We start from the raw sequence: 6,446 nt of genomic DNA on the forward strand, positions 1-6,446 counted from the left end.
CAAGCCCAATCCAAACACATATTACTCAGATTGCTAAAAATCAGAGAAAGGTAATCTGAAAAGCAGCCAAATGAAAAACATTTTGTGTAGAGATTTTTTTAAATGATAAAAACATATAACTGTCTCTTTATAATACTAAACATGACAGATGCCAAAAGTTAAGGCATTCTTAACATGCTGAGGAGGAAAAGTTAAATTCACATCAGAATCCTCTATTCAGTGACTATATTTTTCCAAAATGAAAGTTGAGTAAAGACTATTTCAGTCTGACAAGTTTGAGTTTTCTCCAGTAAGCCTATATTATAAGAAAAGCTTAAGGAAATAAATTAAATTAAAGAGGTAAGAGATTTTTGAAAAGTGGGAAGAAAGTAAAACCATAAACTATAATAGTATTTGATAAATCAAGAATGTATATTGTAATACCTAGTGTAATCATCAAAACTAGATTTTAAAGGTATACAATTTATAAGATGTTAAATAAGTGGAAATGAAATCTTCAATGCAAACAAAAGTAAAAAATACAAAAAGGAAATAGACATTTAGTGAGTGGTATATTCAATTTCTAACACATCAGTAATTATCTTACATATAAATTAACTTAATTCACTTAAAAGATAAAATGAAAAAATTAGATGTAAAAGGTATGCAATTTGAAATAGATTCATCTAAAACAAAAAAATAAAATAAAAGGATGGGAATATATGTATAAAAAAGATTGGAAAATCTGTATAAAGATCAGAATATATTATACAGAGTAGATGCTAAGGGGGAAATTATTACTAGAGATGAAAGGAGACACTGAATAATGACAAACATTCAAATGCTTTTTGCACCCACCCTCGCAACCACCTTCAAAGAAGGTGAAGCTATTAAGCTTTGAGATCTAATTACAGTATGGGGCTCTCTCAAGGACAGCCTTCTCCATTTCTAAAAAATATCAATTTTATAATAACAGTAAATACCTAGTTGGTATTTACTGTTCTCTGAATACTCAAAATTATTTTCAACAGTAGGCATTCAGATAGGAACCAAACAAAAACACAATTTGGCCGACTGTGACACCTGTCTTTAACATAGTGTTTCTTTTTCCTTTTTTTCTTTTAATTTATTTAAGATACAGAATTGTTTGTCATACAGAAGTCCTTTATTCTAGATTTTGCTGGTTAAATTGCCATGGCAGTGTTTAATGTATTCTTCTGACCTGTATTTCCTGTAAAAGGGTGGCCAAATTTGGAGGTTTATATGAATTAGCCTAAATTTTTGTTAAGAATACTTTATAGGTGATTATGTGAATTACACCTGAAGAATCATACTACCTGGTTTGTATCTGTGATATTAGCAGTATTTATTAACTTTGCAAAAATCCATTATTTCATTAGGAGGCTGTAAATTGGTGATATTCTAATAATATTTGATATTTGTTTTGTTCCAATTGCAAAAATGCATTGCCTACCTCAGCTCATTCATTCAGTCATGTTCGACTCTTTGCAACCCATGGACTGCAGCATGCCAGGCTTCCCTGTCCATCACCAACTCCCGAAGCTTGCTCAAACTCATGTCCAATGAGTCAGTGATGCCATCCAACCATCTCATCCCCTGTTGTCCCCTTCTCCTCCCACCTTCAATTTGTCCTATCTACAGGGCATTAATCAGAATGTATGTTATGTTCTAAAAAGAGTGTCCTATTATGGCCACTCTTTAGTTAATTTATTGAGCACGTAATATGTGTCTGCTATTCCTAGACTATAAAGGCACAGTAAGACACAAGAGAGACAAGATCAGTGTTTTAGTGATGCTGGTACTATGTTGAAGAAAAAAAGACAATAGTAAGTGAATAATGAAAATAATTTCAGATTATCTTAAGCATGAAAGAAACTAACTAGGTGAAGTGATAGTGACCTGTAGAAAAATAATTTTAAATACATTAATCCAGTTCCCCCTACTATAGTCTCTGACCATGTACTAATCCCCAAAAGCCCATAAGCAAGACTATAGGTACAGGATGAAAAATGTGGTCTTAGGATAGTAATATAACAATAAAATGGTTAGTTCAGTTATGGAGAAAAGAGTGTGGGAAATTATTTTCCCGACACTCATCATCAGAACATTTGCTTTTAAATTCATCTTTATGAAACTTCTGAATCCTGATTTTTAAAAACTGAAATGCACAGAAGTCATGGTTTGATCTATCACAATCTCTCCATCTTAGTTATTAGGGCAAGGTATTTGAAAGGACTGAGGATAAGCTTTTTAAAACCAAGTTTATTTTTTCTCTATGAAAAAAAAAAATTGAGACCAAACCCCAAAAGGGGAAAAGTTGTCTTCCTTTTCACCCTACTTTCTCTATCAAAATTAATCTTAAGGTCCCATTCTTAGAATACAGGAGGGAAAAAGAGGCAAAGTGGGAAGATGACTGGGACTTGAGATGAAGATTGTGTCCTCTGCCTGAAAGGTGATGGAAAAACTTCCATCTCACATATTTTTGCTTCATGGTCCATCAGTAATGTTGATGCAGGATATTCATCTGTTCATGCTTTGAAGACAGAATTCTTCAGTTATTTCCAGGGTGAAGACTGAAATCTCTTTGAGTTTGTAGAGGGAAGATGTTACGTGAGGAATATGGTTTAATCCTTCTGTACCACTTGAAGTTGTACATGGCCCAGACAAGTTATTTAAGTTTCTAAGTCTTAGTTTCATCATCTATAAAATGGAAAGACACTTTGTTTTCTTTGATTTTATATGTCACCTCCTTGACTGAGCCCGAATAACTGGTAGAACGTTATTTGCGTGTGTTTCTGAGATATCTCCTGAAGAGACTCAGCATTTGACTCAGTAGACAAAAATATTTCACCAATAGGAGTGGGGATCGTTCTACCCACTGAGGACCTGAACAGGACAAAAAAGAGGGAGGAAGGGTGAATTCATGCTCTCTGTTTGGACTGAGGCATACATCTTTTCCTGCCCAAGGATATCAGTGCTTCTGGTTCAAAGGCTTTCAGATTCAGGCTGGAACTCATACCAATGGCAATCTATTCTCAGGCCTTCAGAACTTACTGAATTACACCTACAACATTCCTGGTTCTCCAATTTGCTGACAGCAGATCATGGGACTGCTCCACTGCTATGTGTGTGAGCCAGATTCTGTAATAAAGCTCCTTTTATCTATCTATCTATCTATCTATCCTACCACTAATGACGAAAAAGATGAAGTTGAATGGTTCTATGAACCTACAAGGCCTTCTAGAATTAACACCGAAAAAAGGTGTTTTTTTTATATCATAGGGAATTGTAATGCAAATGTAGAAAGTCAAGAGATACTTGGAGTAACAGGCAAGTTTGGAATGAAGCAGGAGAAAGGCTAACAGAGTTTTGCCAAGAGAATGCACTGGTCATAGGAAACACCCTTTTCCAACAACACAAGAGATGACTCTACCTATGGAATCACCAAATGGTCAATACTGAAATCAGACTGATTATATTCTTTGCAGTCAAAGATGTAGAAGCTCTATACAGTCAGCTAGAACAAGACCTGGACCTGATTGTAGCTCAGATCATCAGCTCCTTGTTATAAAATTCAGGCTTAAATTGAACAAAGTAGGAAAACCACTAGGCCATTCAGGTAAGACCTAAATCAAATCCCTTGTGATTATACAGTGGAGGTGATGAATAGATTCAAGGGATTAGATCTGATACACAGAGTGCCCAAAGAACTATGGACAAAGGATAGCAATATTTTACAGGAGGTGGAGTCCAAAACCATCTTCAAGAAAAAGATGTGCAAAAAGGCAAGATTGTTGTCTGAGGAGGCCTTAAAAATAGCTGAGAAAAGAAGAGAAGCAAAAGGCAAAGGAGAGAGGGAAAGATATATCCAACTGAATGCAGAGTTCGAGAGAACAGCAAGGAGAGATAAGAAAGCCTTTCTAAGTGATCAGCGCAAAGAAATAGAGGAAAACAATAGAATGGGAGACTACAGATATCATCAAGGAAATTAAAGATACCAAGGGAACATTTCATGCCAAGATGGGCACAATAAAGGACAGAAACAGTATGGACCTAACAGAAGCAGAAGAGATTAAGAAAAGGTGACAGGAATATACAGAATAACTGTACAAAAAAGCTCTCAATGACTCAGATAACCATGATGGCATGGTCACTCACCTAGAGTCAGATATCCTGGAGTGTGAAAGCAAGTGGGCCTTAGGAAACATTACTACAAACAAAGCTAGTGGAAGTGATAGAATTCTAGCTGAGCTATTTCAAATCCTAAAAGATAATGTTAAAGTGCTGCACTCAATATGCCAGCAAACTTGGAAAACTCAGCAGTGGCCACGGGACTGGAAAAAATCAGTTTTCATTCCAATACCAAAGAAAGGCAATGCCAAAGAATGATCAAATTATCATACAATTGTGCTCATTTCACAGGCTAGTAAGACAATGCTGAAAACCCTTAAAGATAGGCTTCAACAGTATGTGAACTGAAATTTTCCAGATGTACAAGCTGGATTTAGAAAAGGCAGAGGAACCAGAGATCAAATTGCCAACATTTGCTGAATCATAGAAAAAGAAAGGGAATTTCAGAAAAAACACCTACTTCTGCTTCATTGACTATACTAAAGCCTTTGACTGTGTGAATCACAACAAACTGTGGGAAATTCTTTAAAAAATGTGAATACCAGAGCATTCTTCCTGAGAAAACTTGTATGCAGGTCAAAAAGGAACAGTTAGAACTGGATATAGAGCAACAAACTTGTTCAAAATTGGGAAAGGAGTATGTCAAGGCTGTATATTATCACCTTACTTATGAAATTAATGTGCAGAGTACATCATGGAAAATGCCAGGCTGGATGAAGCACAAACTAGAATCAAGATTGCTGGAAGAAATATCAGTAACCTCAGATATGCAGATGACACCATTCTTATGGCAGAAAGTGAAAAGGAACTAGACAGTCTCTTGATGAAGGTGAAAGACCAGAGTGAAAAAGCTTGCTTAAACCTCAATGATCAACAAGCTAAGATCCCATCCCTTCATGGCAAATAGATAGGGAAACAATGGAAAAAGAGATCCCCCTCCGCCTTGGGCTCCAAAATCACTGTGGATGGTAACTGCAGCCATGAAATTGAAAGATGCTTGCTCCTTAGAAGAAAAGCTATGACAACCCTAGACAGTATGTTCAAAAGCAGAAATGTTACTTTGCTGACAAAGTTTTGTTTAGTTGAAGCTATGGCTTTTCTAGTAGTCATATGTGAATCTGACTCATTGGAAAAGACCTTGATGCTGAGAAAGACTGAAGACAAGAGGAGAAGGGGATGACAGAGGATAAAATGGTTGGATGACATCACCAACTCGATGGACATGAGTTTGAGTAAGCTCCGGGAGTTGGTGATGTATAGGGAAGCATGGCGTGCTGCATTCCATGGGGGTCACAAAGAGTCAGACATGACTAAGGGACTGAACAAAATTAGATGCATTATAAATGGAATTTTCCACATTTCTTTTGACTAAGAATGATTATATATTCTTCACTCTCAATTAGGGTGAAAATTATCAATAATCTTTACTGTAAAAGATAACACACACACACATATATATATATACATAATATATAAATATGAATGGCATCTATTTAGAATAACAAAGGATGTGATCTTGCCATTGCTCTATAATTGTTTTTTCTTGTGTTCTTGTGCTTAGTCACGTTTGACTCTTTGCAGCCCCATGACTATAGCCCTCCAGGCACTTCTGTCCATGGAATTTCCCAGGCAAGAATACTGGGGTGGATTGCCAACTCATTCTCCAGAGGCTCTTCCTGACCCAGGGATAGAACCCACATTTCCTTTGTCTCATGCATTGGCAGGCAGATTCTTTATCACTGCTCTACCTGAGAAGCCCACCATTGCTTTATAGACTTCCCATTAAAATTTTTATATTCTTGGGAGGCATGGTTCAACCAAGGAATGATTTAATCGGCATCTGGAGATATTCATTTGGCATATGTGTGAGGGGAAGGAAACACATTAACTGGAAAGGAACATTCTTTGTTCCCTGCAAGTTATTGATCTGACCATATGGATGGAACTTCAGTATTATACTTGACTAGCAGAAATCTCTGGTTTGGGCCCCTAGGGTCAAGTTTTCTTCCATTATAATTTTAAACATTTGAAAGTCATATTTGTTCACTAAATTGCAAAATTATTCTTTTTTTGCATCAAAAATTGATTCTTATGAGTGCTTTCCATTTTAGCACAAATAGTTTATATGTCAGGACATATGCTTACTTCTTCAACATCATTTTAATAAAAAAAAATGGACTGGAATCTATCAGGAATATTTAGTCACAACAAGAGGGAGGGAAATTTGACTAACATGTTATTTTCTTATGAAAGTGTTGACAAAGATAATTTTCTAAATAGGTTCTGATCTTTGCTAAATCTTTCTACCTAGAGAG

This window comes from Bos javanicus, chromosome 26 (genome assembly GCF_032452875.1).
Source record: "Bos javanicus breed banteng chromosome 26, ARS-OSU_banteng_1.0, whole genome shotgun sequence".
NCBI classification, from domain to species: domain Eukaryota; kingdom Metazoa; phylum Chordata; class Mammalia; order Artiodactyla; family Bovidae; genus Bos; species Bos javanicus.